Raw genomic sequence first — 18,391 nt, forward strand, 5'->3', positions numbered from 1 at the left:
TTAACCAAAAAGTATAACATACTGGGAGAATGGGGGAGGGGAAGCAAAGTGGGAAAGCAGAAGGAATGGCTGTTTAAGAATGTTTAAGAAAATGAAATCCTATACCTTAGTAAAGATCTAAATCAATGAAACAAAAGATAAACATTTTCCTTAGACATATGGAAATAAATACAAGCTAGAGTCAGCAGCTCGAAGAGTTCAAAATAGTCATCCATGAAGAGAAAGACTGGGGAACAGGGAGGTATGGGCAGCAAGTAACTGGATTTTATTATAAGCTTATCATGGTATTATTTAAGTTCTTAAACCATGTATACATTCAACTTGGATTTAAAAAAAAAGAATGCCCACATTCTGCTACTCTACTTATTAAAAAAACTACAAAATGACAAGGAGGAGTTTCTGACTCATACTAGAGATGAGATAATAATTTAAAGCTATGATGATATATTATAAACCCACTTGGGATCAAACAAATTAGTCCAGTAGTAACTTAGCCATCACATCATTTATGGATGAGATTAAGCTTTCAGGGAAATGCTACACAACACAGAAAAATGACTTGAAGGAAAATAAATCTCAGTTTTAAATTTCTTATTCTACTTGTTATTTGGAAGTGTTTAGCAAAAGGTACGAATTTTGCCTTGTGATGTGAAACAATCTTATCAGTCCAGCTGGTGTGAATGGATGAAGATGGAAGAAATCATTGACATGGATAAACCACTGAACTAACAAGTATTCATTCTGAGGAAATAAGGGCCAAAATAGCAACAACAGTGTGCAATTGATTTTATTCACCCAAAGGATTTATTAATCTGTACTTTTTTGGTGAGAGAGAACACAGCAAAACTTGGAGATACCTAATAAAAATAGGAGTTATTGGGACTTCCCTGGTGGCGCAGTCGTTGAGAATCTGCCTGCCAATGCAGGGGACACGGGTTCGAGCTCTGGTCTGGGAAGATCCCACATGCCATGGAGCAACTAGGCCCGTGAGCCACAACTACTGAGCCTGCGCGTCTGGAGCCTGTGCTCCGCAACAAGAGAGGCTGCGATAGTGAGAGGCCCGCGCACCACGATGAAGAGTGGCCCCCGCTTGCCACAACTAGAGAAAGCCCTCGCACAGAAACGAAGACCCAACACAGCCAAAAATAAATAAATAGATTAATTAATTAAATCCATGTTAAAAAAAAAAATAGGAGTTATTCACACAATACTTTTTTAAAAAGAGATTCTAAAATTAAAGTATACTCATAGAGCAAAATGCATAGATCTTAAGTATGTATTTCAATTAGTTTTTCTGACCAGCTTTGAGGTACAATTTATAAATAATAAAATATACCCAGTTTAAGTGTTTCTCTATTTTAGAATGGCATATGGGAAATATATGCATGCTTTGAATACAAGTGTTTACATTTCATTCAGTAAAATAAAATGCCAGGATTAGAGTCTTAAAATTGAGGAGTGATAAAGTACCTTTAAAATTAAAAGTAACTACCAATGGTGGTTTAGAAGAAAGCAGATAAACTACTGTATCACAGAACTACAGTAAAACAAGATTTCTATATTCTAAAACTGTATCAAAGGTAAGCTAACCTTCTAACAGCTGTAGAAAAAGCAGATCCCGGACTAATGAAGAAGTTTAGGGAGACTTTCATCCCAAGCATGAAGTATCGCTAAAAGATCTTTGATTACTCTGACCAAAGATTAAATAATCTACCAAAGTATGTAAAATTTCCACACAGAGAATAAAATAAAGGCCTTAAAGCTGATGATGAAAAGATGAACGCTGGGTAAATTGAGGAGCCAAGCCAAAAAGGAAACAATAAACTTGCCATGAAACATATTCCCAGAAGCATCCCCTAAAAAATACCCACTGAACATATCAAGAATCATTCAAAGTGTACCTCATAATTTCAGGGATGGATCACACTAACTTAGAAATTTTACCAGTGGGAAAATAAATATACCAACAAATAGATAACCTAACCATTTCCTTCCCTTGGACAGTTCTTTACTGGCTTTTTAGAAGCTTACTTCCTATTCTTAGTGTAGGTTTCAGAAATGTCATAGAATGAAACATCGTATGTAATGGACGTCAAACGTTCATGCTCTCTTGGAGAATAAATCTGATGATGTGCTACCGAAGCAGAGCTCAAGTTTGGTCAAAGCTTACAGGCAAATGGTTTAAATTACACTGTATCATTTTATATAGGCACTGGGCACCCAAAATGATCTGACTCATCTCTATAGTGAACCACTTTCATGAGAGGAAAAAAGCAAGTTCTTCCAAAATTATGATTTAGCTGGGCTAGAAAGCTGGGCTACAAAATGCTTGATGAAGTTTAAACAAAACATCTGAACTGGAAATCTTAAGAGGCAAGGAAGTGAGCAGGGCAGAAACTGACATTACCTGCATAGTTTCTAAAGCTAGTTCTTTATTTCCCATCTTCCTACACTCACTTAACAAGATAACAGATGACCTCCCAGTGAGTACAAAGGGATATAACATGCTTATAAAGCTCTGGTAATTCTGGAATGAATTAGGGCCCAGAGTGAATCAATTTCTGTATTTACAGGAAAGCTCATGATCCATTATTCAAATACCTCCCAAATCCAATTAGGCAAAAAGTCAAACTTGGGTGAAAAGCTGGTAATTTTTTATTTGAGATTTCTATTTTTGAAAACACATAGGCATAAAAGCCAATCCAGCCTTGCAGAAATATTTTCAGGTTTATAGCACTTTGTTAAGTTAAACCTAGCGATTTTGGTTTTAACACTTTTTTCTCTTTAGTCCCAGAATAGGGTGAATGTCTCTTATTGGCTCTACAGTAAAATGCATATTTCTCTTAAAACTATTCGAGAGTGATGAGGTGGAGCCAGCAACTTGTTAAAGCTGGGAGTCTGCTGGGAAGGGCCTAGACCCTCACCTCTGTCACCCCTCCTAGCACCGGCCCAGGCTCAGAGTAGGCACTCAACCTAATTCTAGTGATGGAATTAAGGGATGATTCCAAAGGTCCCCAAAGCTCAAAGAGTCCTTAACTCCATACCAATCTGCTTCATTTTATGGAGCAGAAATGTTCTTGAAAGGGAATATGTTTAAGCAAATGTCTGGTCCAATCCTGCTTTCCAATCATTTTATTATTATTATTATTTTGCTGTGCAGTTGAGTCACACGGCCTCCTGACAAGAGAGAACCAAAAGAGTTACTAAAACATGGATTCAAAGCAAAAAGGGTTATTTTTAGATGGTTCAGACAGCCATCTGTTTTAAAAGTCTAAAGGAAGAAAAAACTCCAGTGGTACCTTTTATTTGCTAGAACTGAAGTGAACTACAAGTCCCTTAGCACCTTCAGCATCTTCTATGCTCCCCCGCACCCCCATTTTACAAATGGTTGCCTAATTTGATTGCTCCGGCCGTTATCTAGTATTTTATGGAAGCTACTGGCTCTCAGAAATAGACAGAGCTAGACTGAAGGGAAATGCAGAAGTACAGTAAAGGCAATAATTTAAAATGCAATAAGTGAACATACAGGGTGTACATTTCCTGGAACTCTTGCAGTAGTCACCACTGAATAGGGAGATATATATAGAAATGGGGGGGGAGGGGTGGCTAGACTAAAATTTTAGCAACCAACTCTTCAAAATAACATGTGTTGAACAAATTTCGTTATTCATAAATCTCATTTAAATGAGAATATAAAATTTCTGTATAACAAAGTATACTCTGAGAAATACACAAATTATCAAAGTCAGAAGTTTAATGTCTTTCAAGTTGAAAGCAATGCTGTATTCTTTATACTAGTTAATGGAACAATATAATTTACTATAAAAACCTTAGGAAAATATTTTATTATATTTATCTGTTTATATAATCAATACACGGGAAGTCACATACTCAATATTGTTAAATTTTAAGATAAACTACAACACTTAGATAATAAAGAAGCAGCTTAAAATTTAGCTAACAAGCACCAAGCTTGCTTTGGTTTAAAATTTAAAATGATTATGTACTGAACAGAAAAAGATGATGAAAAGTAAACCAAGAACCTAAGACTCTTACGTGGTAGTTGAAAGAGAAAGAGGGGGAGAGAGGAAGGAACAAAACTGGCCAGCATTTAAAAGGCAGCAGGATATACAATAATCATCCCTTCCAGAGCTTGAGGAAATGTTGGGTCATCTTGTACACCGGTCGGGGGTAAGGTTAAAAGAAAATGGAGTTACAAATCACGACCAGAACAATTATGTACATTTGGAAAACAACATGGAAAAAAGCATAATCAAATTGTTTTACAAATTCCCCACAAATGAGAGGATGAAGGCAGGAATGGAAAGTGTGGAGTACCCTTCACAAAGGGGAACCATCTGGTGGAGACGGTGGGACCAATTTCACGCTCTGATGTGCACCCTCTGCTCTGAACACAAAGCGAGGGTTGATTAAATATAAAGAAAAGCACAAAGGCACAGCTAGGCTCAAAAACAGAACAAGAACAAATGAAAAAAACAGGCCTCCCACTCAAAGTGATCTGCAAGCAAGGTACCAAAAAAACAGAAGATGACTAGTTCTGAAAAAGATAGCCAACAAATCAACTAGAAAAATAAATCTATTCCACAAGAAATTTATTGTTAGCCTGTCAGGCGCTTTAAAGATAAATATATTTGAGATCAGGGATAAATAAAGGAACCATGTATAAAAAAGATGTTATAAATAAATCTAGGGAGGAATGAAGCCAGAATAAGTGGATAGGAAAGAACAAATGAGAAATCTTGGAAATGGAATTGACAATCACTGAAATTTAAACAACAACAACAAACCTTAACAGATGAAGATAAAAACTCTACACTGAACACAAAGGATGGGTACTTTGAAAGCAGAGGAACACAGCATGGAGAAATAGGAGATGTGAAGGAGCAATTCAGAGACACAGAGCATAGAGCAGCCCCAGCACACCCCTAAAATATAAATCAGTACCCACACGTTAGGGTCAGAGTAAAGCTGCAAAATAGTAAGGATAAAAAATCTTCAAAGTAAATTACAATATCTCTTGGAAGCTTAACAGAACGTTAACATTGTCATTTATTTAATTTTTACACAGCTGAATAGTTAACAAAGAAATATAAAAATTGCGTTTGCAAGTGCCACTGACTTTAAACCTTATTTTTACAACCCTTAAAGTATCTGTTTTTTGTTTTTTTAAATCACTTATGTTTTCTGTTAAATGTCATAAATTTCACCTTGGGCAGAAATCAATAGGCAGAAAATGAATCAGACTTACAGTAATTGATGTCAATGAAACATATTGGAACAAGTATTTTTTTTTTAATGCTGAGAACCACAAAACCATTCCTGTAAGAGAACAGTCTAAAAAATTGAATCTACTTTCACTTCTGTTTTGTTTACCTTCTGCTTTCCATAAGGACAGTTTAAGTGTTCAGGCCCTGGGGTTCTGGCACTTTGCCGAGGACAGTGGTACAGCTGACTAAGGACACAAGTAGTTGGCAGACATCTGAAAGTGGAAGGTTTACACCTTCGTTTACATGGAACCAGATTGCCAACCACCAGCTTCCTCCCTCCACGGTTAATTTCCCTAAGCTCAGTAGTCACAGGGAGGGACCTTAGGAACCTACACGATATTCCTGCTCTGAAGTAACAGAACCATACTTATGAAACTGATGATATTCTGTGTATAATTTGGGAGTGTAAATGGGAGGGAAACAGAATGTCAAAATGAAACTAGCTTTGGTTAAGCATTTCTTTAATATTCCAAGAGCAGTACAAGATTCTGTACCATAACCAAAGAAAAGGCTTTTGCATTATTGTTATCAACCATATGAGTTTTCTAAATACTTTCTAGATGTAAATGTACTTTTCTACATACCATTTCGGGGATTAGGGTTGACGAGGAAAGACGTGACCAATGCCCAAAAGCATTATGAAGTGATAGTTTTTTACTGAAGCCACAAAGATAAAATGACAATTTGGGGAAGAGAGGAAGCAGGTGACCAAGCTCTTCTGCCTGCTTTCCAAAGAACTCTGTGTATGTGGATTAAAGAAGCAAGGTTTAGAGTCAGTGTTTGAGTCCCTGCAATTCATCCAAATATTTATTGAGCACTGACTATGTGGCAGGCAATAAGGATACGAAGATGAACAGCTAGATAAACAGGCGCTAGGTTCTCAGCTAGGCACTGTCACGTGTATCTCACACAAACACATCCATGACTATTCATCAAGAATTAACAGTAAAACAGAAGGATTAAAGCCCTGAGCAAGTGGATACTCTACCTACACCCCCTCCCCACCACCAAGGATCTGATCATTCTTGGAAAGGCAGAAGGAGTGGTTCAGAAGCCCCAAACTCTATCTGCACCTGCATTTCTTTTTGCTTCCTCCTGTGGCTTAGATTAAGGGTTCTAGCACTGAACTGTGCCTGAGAACAATGGTACCAGGCTGTATGCATAAAACCACATGCACCATACATTATGGGTAAATTAAGGATAATCTGATCTATACACAGATTTCTTGTCTTTTTTTAGACCTCAATCTAGTGTGAGATGCAACTCTACTACATAAAGATAATTTAGGATGTTGCTGAATAAACAGCAACAGTCTTAAAAACTTCAGGGCTTCAGGAGAAAAATCTCTTTGGGCCAATTTGGTGTGAGAGGACTTTTTATTAATAAAATCAACAGTTCAGTGAATGCTTACTACTTACCACACCAAGACATGCTAGTCTAATCATAAGGTTACAGGAGACAAAAACCCATGTGAGCCCATAGCCTGTGGCTTTCTATCTGTTTTCTCCACTAAGAAGTCATGCAATACTCAGAGTTACTTGAAATTCCTAATTAAGAAAACATCTGAATGCAGCAAATGAAAGTAACATTCTGTGAATGACTCTACAGCCATTTGTTTTTTAAGTAACTTATCATAACATCAGCATCGATGTTACATGTCACACCTGCTTATAAGACACCTGGAAAAGTAGTAATACCAGAGCAAGATACTACTGCTACAGGCCAGAGGAGCCCTCGAAGTGTTCTGAAGAAGGTTCACTCTTTGTTTTGTACATTATGTGGATTTTGACAAATTTATAATGACATGTATCCTCCATTAAACAGAGTATTTGCACTGGCCTAAAACCCCCGTGCTCTACCTATTCATCCCTCCCTCTCTCCTGGCACACCCCTGGCAACCATTGATCTTGCTACTGTTTCCATAGTTTTGCTTTTTCCAGAAACGTCATACAGTTGGAATGATATCATATGTAGCCTTTGTCCACTTTTTTTCTATTAGGCTGTTGTCTTTTTCTTAATGATATGCAGTATTCTTTATGTATTCTGGGCACAAGCCCTTTGGTGGTCACACACACTGCAAATGTTGGCAAAAGCCAACTGATACACATATCTAACCACCCCAAAACACAGGGCTTACAACAACTTATTTGCTCTTGATTCTAGAGGTTGGCCATTTGAGCTAAGCTTAGCTGGGATGGCTTGTCTCTGTTCCATGTACTGTTGGCTGGGCTCACCATATGCATTTGTGATCACTGGTGGCCCACTGGCCTCACTTACAAACCTGGTGCTTGGCTGGCTGTTGACAAGGGTGATGGCAGTAATCAGGTCAGTGTCGTTCATCATCCAACAGGCTAGAATCCAACAGGCTAGCCTGGGTTTGTTCACACTGTAGTCATTGTAGAATTCCCAAAAGCAGCAAGAAAGGGCAAGGCCCAATATGCAAGTACAGAGACACTGCAGGTTCAGTTCCAGACCACAACAATAAAGCGAATATCGCAATAAAGTGAGTCACATGAATTTTTGGTTTCTCAGTGCATATAAAAGTTATGGTCATATTATAATAGTCTATAAAGTGTGCAAAAGCATTATGTCTGAAAAAAACAATGTACATACCTTGATTTAAAAATACTTATTGCTTAAAAAATGCTAACCATGAGCTGAGCCTTCAGTGAGTTGTAATCTTTTTGCATTAGTAACATCAAAGATCACTGAGCATGGATCACCACAACAAATATAAGAATAATGAAAAAGTTTGAAATATTGCAAGAATTACCAATATGTGACACACAAAGTGAGCAAATGTTGTTGGGAAACTGGTGCCAGTAGACTTGTTTGACACAGGGTTGCCACCAACCTTTAATTTGTAAAAACCACAATAAAGCAAAGTGCAATAAAATGAGGTATGCCTGTATTTTTTTTAGGCCTCTGCTTGTGTCATGATCACCAACATTCTACTGGCCAAAGCTTGTCACGTGGCCAAGCACAAATTCAAAAGTGATTGTCCACCTCTTGGTGAGAGTCACATTCAGAGGGGCATGAACGTTGACAGACAGGGATGGGAGGAATTTGGGGCCACTTCTGCAAACAACCCAATGTTAATGGTGTCTTTTGATGAAGAGAAGTTCTTTTTTTTTTTTTTAACATCTTTATTGGAGTATAATTGCTTTACAATGGTGTGTTAGTTTCTGCTTTATAACAAAGTGAATCAGCTATACATATACATATATCCCCATATCTCCTCCCTCTTGCATCTCCCTCCCATCCTCCTTATCCCACCCCTCTAGGTGGACACAAAGCACCGAGCTAATCTCCCTGTGCTATGCGGCTGCTTCCCACTAGCTATCTATTTTACATTTGGTAGTGTATATATGTCCATGCCACTCTCTCACTTCGTCCCAGCTTACCCTTCCCACTCCCCGTGTCCTCAAGTCCATCTTCTACTTCTGTGTCTTTATTCCTGTCCTGCCCCTAGGTTCTTCAGAACCTTTTTTTTTTTTTTTTTTGGATTCCATATATATGTGTTAGCATACGGTATTTGTTTTTCTCTTTCTGACTTACTTCACTCTGTATGACAGACTCTAGGTCCATCCACCTCACTACAAATAACTCAATTTCGTTTCTTTTTATGGCTGAGTAATATCCCATTGTATATATGCGCCACATCTTCTTTATCCATTCATCTGTCGATGGACACTTAGGTTGCTTCCATGTCCTGGCTACTGTAAACAGAGCTGCAATGAACATTGTGGTACATGGCTCTTTTTGAATTATGGTTTTCTCAGGGTATATACCCAGTAGTGGGATTGCTGCGTTGTATGGTAGTTCTATTTTTGGTTTTTTAAGGAACCTCCATACTGTTCTCCATAGTGGCTGTATCAGTTTACATTCCCACCAACAGTGCAAGAGGGTTCCCTTTTCTCCACACCCTCTCCAGCATTTATTGTTTGTAGACTTTTTGATGATGGCCATTCTGACTGGTGTGAGGTGATACCTCACTGTAGTTTTGATTTGCATTTCTCTGCTGATTGGTGATGTTGAGCATTCTTTCATGTGTCTGTTGGCCATCTGTATATCTTCTTTGGAGAAATGTCTATTTAGGTCTTCCGCACATTTTTGGATTGGGTTGTTTGTTTTTTTGATATTGGGCTGCATGAGCTGCTTGTAAATTTTGGAGATTAATCCTTTGTCAGTTGCTTCATTTGCAAATATTTTCTCCTATTGAAGAGAAGTTCTTAATGTCAATGTAGTTCAATTTATCAATCTTTTCCTCTATCGTTAGTTTTTGTGGGGTGTCTTGTTTAAGAAACAGTTGCCCATCTCAAGTTCATAAATACACTCTTCTTCATTATTTTTGAAAAAATTCAACTAAAGAAAAATGTTTTTCCATACAATTTCATTTATATCTTGATTATGCCTCAAGATGTTGGAATTAAACATACAGACGACAGTATGGCATGTCTGTCCCTTCCAACAGCCGTTTTTGTGCACAGTAAACACTACTTTAACTTGACCAGCAGGCACTCAACGTCTGCTGAATGATGAACACAGAGTGACGGTCTCTGTCCTTTGCCTACCAATCTTTGAGAATATTAGTATTTTTTGTACTCATGTAAGCCCTTTACATATTTTAAAGCCATCAATTCTTTGTCTATCCTGAGAAACCACTTTGCCAATTTATTTGTTTGCACATTTAAATTTAATTTCCCCTAAATAAAAAAATTTTAAGTGTGGGAGGATTATCATAAAATGTCATTATAATAACAACAGAGCTGCCACTTGGCAGAATTATGAGTGATTTTTATTTTCTATTGTTTTCCAATTGTTTTCTACAGCGCATATGCATTACCTAAGTAATAAAGAGTTTTAAAGTAGTTTTAAATTTTTAAGTATTCAAACCTACTGACCTTTCCCTCTGCGATTTCCTTTATTGCTTCTAATGGTAGAAAGTCCTCTTCCTCAGTATGGTAGTAACAATTTAGAAAAAAAATTTAATCTTAATCCATCTGGTTTATTTTCCTTCTACAATTTTCAACTATACCCATTATATTGCCTTTAAATCTCAAACTATGCTAAGAATAGGTGTTTCTTCCGGTTCTGTCAGCTTAACAGTTCCACTATGCTAACCTTTGTGTCTGTCTATTACAGTAGTTCAAATTGTATATTACAGAGTGCTTCTTCCTCCCTTCTCCCTAAACTCAAATAGGAACAAAATGCAGCTGCAGCTGATCATTCAGATTTCAGAGTGAACAAATCACTATTTTTAAGAGAAAGATGAACCATTACAACTAGGTAGAGTTGTGTTTTTTTAAGAAGATTAATGCAGGCTAGATACATTCTTTCCAACTATTTAGCAAATTAAAGATCAAGAGGAACTCAGGAGATTAAAATATAGGGAATTAAAAAAACCCACAATAGTATTTCTATAGTTAAAATGAATACTGTTACTTTGTTCTTCTGTAAGGAAAGAGTAGGCAGGATGGCTCTGGCACAAAATTTTTCCCCCATATTTATATGGTATGCATTATTATGCGTATAAACGTGTAGTGAAATAGAAGAAAAAATTAAAACATTAAATTATTTCTGTTCACCATGTCCATAAGGAGACTATTTTTTAAAAAGCATAGTTCTCCATGTCAGTTACCTGACTTCTAACTTTTTAACTTTTGTCAAAGCAAATTTTAATTTATTAAGTGTATTTAAATAAAAAGCAACTTTCAGAGTAACTACTTCAAACAAGATCCAGCATAAAATACCTGTATGTCAACAAATCAAATTAGAACATCTTCCCATCTCCCTGACATATTTAGGGAGATGCAATTGCTTTAAAATGGTTCTATCCCTTCCTCCCCTCCAGCCATAAGCCTTGGGCAACAGCTGCATGATCTTTTGGTCATCTGCCTTCTTAGAACTGGATACATAAAAAATACATTTTCTAGGGCTTCCCTGGTGGCGCAGTGGTTGAGAGTCTGCCTGTCAATGTAGGGGACACGGGTTCGAGCCCTGGTCTGGGAAGATCCCACATGCCGCGGAGCAACTGGGCCCGTGGGCCACAATTACTGAGCCTGCGCGTCCGGAGCCTGTGCTCCGCAACAAGAGAAGCCGCAATAGTGAGAGGCTTGCGCACCGCGATGAAGAGTGGCCCCCGCTTGCCACAACTAGAGAAAGACCTCGCACAGAAACAAAGATCCAACACAGCCATAAATAAATAAATAAATAAATAAAATTTAAAAAAAAAATACATTTTCTATACAATGAAAGGAGGCAGTAAACCTCTGCTAATAACATATGATCAGTTTTTAGAAGGCTGACTGATGCCAAATACTTCCTCAAGAGGATTTGCTCAACATCTCAATGCTACAACTAAAACTATATAGGAACCAAAATCCATACACATATTGCTAGAGACAGACCTAGGGTCACTATTATTAAATAAATAACTGAAGCTATTGTAGAAGTAATATCCTTTAAACATACTACAATAGCTAGGCACTCTTCTCCCCAAGGCTCACAAAATGACGACATCTTCATTGGGTTAACAGGAAAATAAATCCCTAGGACCAAATAAATCAAACATTTTGCAAAAATCAGGATAAATAAAGAACTTTAGGGACACTAAGTCTAGTGACATTTTCATGTAACAGCAATGCCTAAACTTGAACAAAACTCACGATTAGAATGTTTTCTTACTGCACTGTAAAGCAATCTTCAAGTAAACAAGATTACTCAGAGCAAACAGTGGAAAGTTTCAGTGAGATATGTTCATTAGAGAACAGGATAGTTAAAAAGCCAGAAATGTAAAATTATTTTAAAGGTAATTGGTCTCACCACCCAAGTATATTTTTTAAAGCAAACCCTTACATACGATGCCAAAGTCAAGTTTTGAGGATCACCTTCAGAGCCAAGACTGCAACATTGCTATCACTGTACTTGCAACCAATTTTTTTTCTTGCGTTTCAGGTTGTACCAAGTGTTGACGGGGCAGGTGGCTCTGTCGTGGTCCCTGTCCTCAGTGAGTTCCCACTCGGTGGGGGAAGACCGCCTGTGGCCACAAACAATGCTACTGAGTAGAAAGTCCTGCTCAGAGGCGAAATCTATTCACAGGAAGAAGGGAAAGGCAACGAGAAGAGCTGGTAAAAATGAAAATAGTAAATTCAGGAGTAACTGTGGAGCAGCCACATCTGGTGCAGAGGAAAGAGCTCTTTCTGTCACTGCTGACCTGTTGCCTCTCCTTGCCAACTGTGGTTGGCATTAAGGGGAGAAGATACATCATACAGCTATATCCAAGCTGTTTTGCCTAGTCTGTCCCAGCACTGTTGCTTGAAAGGAAACCTTAGCAATGAAGGCTGGGGTGGAGAAAGGATGGCCATTCTCCGTTGGAGCAACCCCAAAGTCTGCTGCCTGTGTCACTCTCCAAGCCCTCGCCATCACACCAAAGGTCAGAGAGGAGAGAGTGGGCCCACACCACACGAAAGTGGTCTGCGACCCAGGTCTGTGTGCCCAGACTCCTAGGGGTGCACAGGGCACACACATAACACTTCCTAAACTTGCCTCCGCTCAACAGGGCTGCAGAGGCTTTCCAAGAGAGATTGCTGTCTGAGCCTCCTCAGCTCAAAAGAGCAGACACTTGAGGTCTAGCTTGTTCACCAGCAGAGCACGACTCCTGCAGACACAGGGCCCTCAATAAGGATCCACTGAATGAGTGGGCTAAACATGTCAGAACGAACCAAGGTGAGATATGAATTTGGAATTATGAAAATAGAGATAGCATGAGGATGGCAGTGGAAAACAAATAATGAATGCAAGAAGAAAGCACCAGTGACCCAACTAACTTTGAGAACTCTGCTCTCTCTTTGACTTCCTCAACAGAAAGGTCAGGGGTGATTTCCCAGTAATGAGTAATTTCCTGCTATGATACCCAGGGAATGGCTGGGTGTGAGAGAAACATTTCTTGGAAGGATGTGCCTCTTCCCCTCTACTTCTCCTGCAGGCAGCACGATTTTCTGATGCGGTACACTCCTGGAGAAGGCTACATTCCATCTGAGATGAAATCTAGGCTCCCTACAAACTAGGGAGGAGCAGGTCAAGGGCTGGAATAGCAGGAAGGCTTTTGCATGGAGCCCCCGAGCCAGGCTGAGGAGGGACTGAGCGTGGTCAGCACTCAGCACTCCTAAATCAAGACCCACCGGGGCCCTCAAACAATTGCTGCAAACAATATTCAGGTAGGAATGGCAAGTGCTGTCTTCCTAGCCCCTTGTGCCTAGCAGAGCTCGATATGATGATCAGCTCCCTAAGGTCGTACTCCGAATGTATTTCCAGGCTGATGGTCCCTCAGCCCAGACCCTGGATGGTAACATCAGCTTTCCTTGACATTTCACTTTCCTCTCCAAGTACAAAGCAGACGTGGTTCTGGCTCCTCTGATCCCTGAGTGTTCAATTTTTTTTTAAAGTATTTGTTATGATGTTTGGATTTATTTCAAAATAAATTAGAGCTGGGAGGGGTTAATGGGTAGGGGATACAGAGGAAAAAAGATGAGCCATGAGTTTTTAATTATTGAAACTGGGTGACGAATACGTTAGGGGTTCATTATACTAGCCTATTTCTATATGTTTGAAAGTTTTTGTGAAGGATTCTTGCAACTCAAGTTTTTTTTAAAGTAGGGAGGAATGATATAATCGGATATGTGTTTTTGAGCGATTACTCTGGCTTTATGATTCTGGGAAGACGGTGGCAGCAGTGGCACAGTTTTCCACTCTCCCTGAATCCCCATAAAAATAAATGGAGGACTTCCCTGGTGCCACAGTGGTTAAGAATCCGCCTGCCAAGGCAGGAGACACAGGTTCAATCCCTGGTCCAGGAAGATCCTACATACCGTGGAGCAACTAAGCCCTGTGTGCCACAACTACTGAGCTTGTGCTCTAGAGCCCGTGAGCCACAACTACTGAGCCCGCGCGCCACAACTACTGAAGCCTGCACGCCTAGAGCCCGTGCTCCGCAACAAGAGAAGAGAGGCCCACACACTACAATGAAGAGTAGCCCCCGCTCACCACAACTAGAGAAAAGCCCATGGGCAGCAACGAAGACCCAACGCAGCCAAAAATAAATAATAAATAAATAAACAAACGGAGCAACAGGATAGCCAAACCAACACAGAGAACCCCTCAGACAACAACTAAAACAAAACCAGAGACAAGGCACCCTTATGACTCTGAAAGTACAAGGAAGTGGGGGACACCCAGCTGTTAAGACCCATGTGGTATCAGCATTTGTGTGGGAGGAAGGACAATCAAGACAACAGGGGCTTCTGATGGCTGTGACCAGGAGAACCCCAAATCATCAGGTCTCACTGGGAATTGTGACAGGCCAACTTGTGTGAGCAGCCAAACTAGGAGCAGATCCTGTAGGCTCCAATTCACAGGCATCCCCAGGCTCCCCCTCCCCAAGGTGCTGGGTCAGCCTAGGCCCTACAGACTCTCAAAATTAAGACCTTCTAAGTAAGACATAGCCTGCATGGAGGAGAAGCTTCTTGGAGTAGAACAAATTGAGCAAGATACAGACAAAAGGGGCAAAGGAAAGAGAAGGCTGAGATAATAGGTAAAAATGGGAAGAATAGGGGAAGCAGATCTTAGAAACACAAGATGCTTTAAAAAATCACTTCACAAAGCCAGCTAAAGAGGGAGCCTGAGAGCCCTGTGCTAGAACATCTATCTGACCCACCCCTTCCTTCCTAAAACTACCAGGAAACTGTTCACTTAAAAACGGTCAGTAGACAAGGAACAGTTGAGTTCCACACAGCATTAATATATGAAAGAGAATAAGGGACAAACAATATCCCTACAGAAGACAAAAGTAGGCTAGAAAGATGCCCACAAAAGATGAAACTAATCCAACAAGAAACTAAGAAAATGGTAGAAGCTATGGAAGAACAACATAAATGAGAATGAGAACTTAAGAACCAAAGTAACTGGAAAAAAGAATGATCTGAAAAGAGAAGTGAAAGAAATCAGGAAAAAATTAAAAAGAAAAGAAGAAAATATTTTCAGAAATGAAGACAAAACAAGGAGGAACACAAGAGCAAATAAACACGTTTAATGCCTTAAAGGAAACAGAAAACAGGAGAGTTTAACAAAAAGAAATTCAAAAAGAAGTAACCAAAGAGAAATAGGTTCCTTGTACTGTTATAATTGTTCTGTAAGTTTGAAATTATATTTTTTTAAAATTTAAAATCATATTTAATAATTTTTCATATGTTTTTAAAGCAAATTATAAAGATTTTAAAATTTTTGAGAGGAAGTGAAAGAAATAAATGATAGGCAAAGAAGATCAAACATACACACAACAGGCTGAGTCCCTGAGAAGGAAATCAAAGCAATGTAACAAAAGAAATACTGAAAGCTTGAATTTAAGACTCTTCTGAAATTAAAAAAAGAAAAGGTTTGAAACTATACATTGAAAGAACACATTGATTTGGGGGAAGAATTCTTCTTGGACCCAAAATGGCCAACAGCAAGATATGATTTAATAAATGATTACACTTTGAATTAAAACTTTTTAAAAATCCTTTGGGAATCTAGCAAAAAGACCAAGTCACTTTTAATGGCAAAAAATTAGACCATCAAACATCCACAGCAATGCTTTATACCACAAGACAGTGGAATAACATATTTAAATTACTTAAGGAAATAAAATGTGATCCAAAGATTTTTATATACAGACCATATGGTCTTCAAATATTAAAGCTGCAGACAAACTGTTATGAATGTGCACTGTTAATTCCCAGAATGTTGTTTCTATAAACCATTCCTGAAGAATCTAGTAGAGAATGAGCATCAGGCAACCAAAATGACTAGAGAGATTTAGGGAACAACTGATAGTGAGCATTAATATTTACTAGTAGGTCTAAGATAAAAGGATGGCTGTAAGGGAGACGGTGTACTATATAATGTAGAGTACAACCACCAAAGGGAGTGTGGAAGGCAGAACAGGAAGAGTTTTTAAAAAAGAGAATAATCTTGCTAATAGTTTTATGGATATTGACTGAGACTCTTCAGATAGCAACTGAGAATACTTCAAATCAGATGCTGGGGGGAGAGGGAAGGGAAGAATAGTTGATTACTAGGTAACTTCAATACGGCTCACAGAAGGGAACCACAGTAATACCCAAAAACTGAGGGCACTAGGGGTATATAATAAAGATATTAGTATAGAAGGAGTCATTAGAAAATATAAGCATTCCTAAATACTAAAAGACTTATTATAAAATTCCTCCTCAAAAATTATAAAAATAACATGTCCAGTGTATACAATACAAAGATGTAATGAAAAAACTTAACCAATGTTAACAGTCTAGTATTGTCTACTCCTCCAAACATGCAAAATAAACAATGAATTCTAAAATAATGAATTATTTATGAATTCTTACTATTTGTTTTTACATAGATAGGCCCACATTATACATATTATTCTATGATAAAATCTTGTTATCCAGCCATCTAACCTACCTTCATCTACTCACGAAATTTTTCTTAAACTCGTTTTCTAGATTGATCAATCACATTGCAAATAGAATAAATCTGTTTCTCCCAATTGTTTAGCAATGATTTACTTTTCTTATCTTATTACTTTATCTAGAGCCTCCAAAATAATGTTCAATAACAGCTGGGTTAAGATAAAAACAACTTCAGCATTTTAACAGTTAGGTTTGAGAAACAGATTCTCTTGTTGAAGTAGCTTCCACATATTCTTACGTTATTAAATTTTAATTATTAAGAGCTGCTGAATAAGGCCAGCCAGAACTCAACAGTTATTTTTCATTAGTGAGAGCCTAACCTCCACTGAGAGATCCTATTCTGGACAGAAAGAGCTCCCTTCTCTCACTATCCAAACTCTAACAAGACAATCATGCCTAACTAGTTTTTCTTCTCATGTCTTTTCCATTTGCTTGGATAGAGTTCCTTGGCAGTTATCTCCTCCTTTTAAATTTTTTCAAGCTGCCTATCTGGTTGATGTGCTTTTAGCAACCCCATGCCACCTGATGACTAGCATCACTCACCCTGGCTTCTCTCCTGCTCTAGTCATGCTTTCTGAACTCAGTTACAGTACTTTAAAACAACTTCCTTTTTACTTTTCATATATTCTATCGTTTCTTTCCTTTTTACTCCAAAATTGAAAATTGGGGGTATTTTCTGAACTTTCTCAATGGAAGCATTGAGAAAATTCAAGCAACACTGAAAACCAGACCACATATGAAAATCATATGACCACTGAAAATCAACTGACTACACATGCAGCAACCAAGTGGTGACTATCTTTTTGGTTATTTGTCCGACATAGGGGGAGTCAGTAGACAGACGACCTCAGAAGAATATTTGCTCAAGAAATAACAGCAAAGATCTCTAAGTCTCCTTTGTTACCTGTACTTTCCCGGTACATGTTTATTCTTCTACTTACTCTGTTGTGCTTAAATTATAGGCAACTTGACATTTACATCACTGTCAGGCCCTTTTCAGACACTGTTGATACTTCAGTCTATTTTGAATGGCACTATATGGTTCTCTCTTGGTTAGAAACCACCCAGAGTATCTTTCAGCAGCAAGGCCAGAAACTATAAACTGGCTAAACTGTCTATAAACAATCAGTAAGCTGGTAAAGTACATTCGGACTGACTATTCCATTTTTAATCTATTTATTTCTCTTACAGGTAGCTGCTTTTTGAAACAAATTTAGAGAAAACACACGATGGCATGAGAGGGATATAAGATTAGGAGAGGGAATGCTTTTTGAGGGCAGAAAAGAAAAAAAACTAGAATGAAATCACATAAAAAATAGCATTACTAATACAAGAGTCTATGGGAAACAAATAATGCACACACAAATGAGCCCAAGTAAAACCGAAGAAATATGATAAGATGGACAAACTGTTATCAATGTCAATATCCTGGCTGTGATAGCGTACTACAGTTTTGCACAATGTTATCATGGTGAAGGAAACTGGGCAAAGTGTACAAGGGACCTCTCTGTATTATTTCTCACAACTGCACATGAATCTGTAATTATCTCAATAAAAATTTCAATTAAAATATGACTGGGGGCTTCCCTGGTGGCA

The 18,391-nt window shown here is 38.3% G+C and overlaps 1 protein-coding gene and 1 long non-coding RNA gene across 9 annotated transcripts in view; both read right to left on the reverse strand.

Annotated features, from left to right (window-relative positions):
• Window positions 1-18,391, reverse strand: part of PTPN1 (protein tyrosine phosphatase non-receptor type 1) — a 146,204-nt gene that overhangs the window by 27,079 nt on the left and 100,734 nt on the right. The window lies entirely within an intron of this gene.
• The window catches only part of LOC309613787, a 32,455-nt gene continuing 15,252 nt past the window's right edge, over window positions 1,189-18,391 (reverse strand). The window contains exons 2-3 of the long non-coding RNA XR_014235876.1: window positions 11,539-18,382; window positions 1,189-11,226 (exon numbers count right to left, since the gene is read on the reverse strand). This is a non-coding gene — a long non-coding RNA (uncharacterized lncRNA). The remainder of the gene's footprint in view (window positions 11,227-11,538; window positions 18,383-18,391) is intronic.

The sequence above is a fragment of the Balaenoptera borealis genome (assembly GCF_965194805.1).
Source record: "Balaenoptera borealis genome assembly, chromosome: 16".
NCBI classification, from domain to species: Eukaryota; Metazoa; Chordata; class Mammalia; order Artiodactyla; family Balaenopteridae; genus Balaenoptera; species Balaenoptera borealis.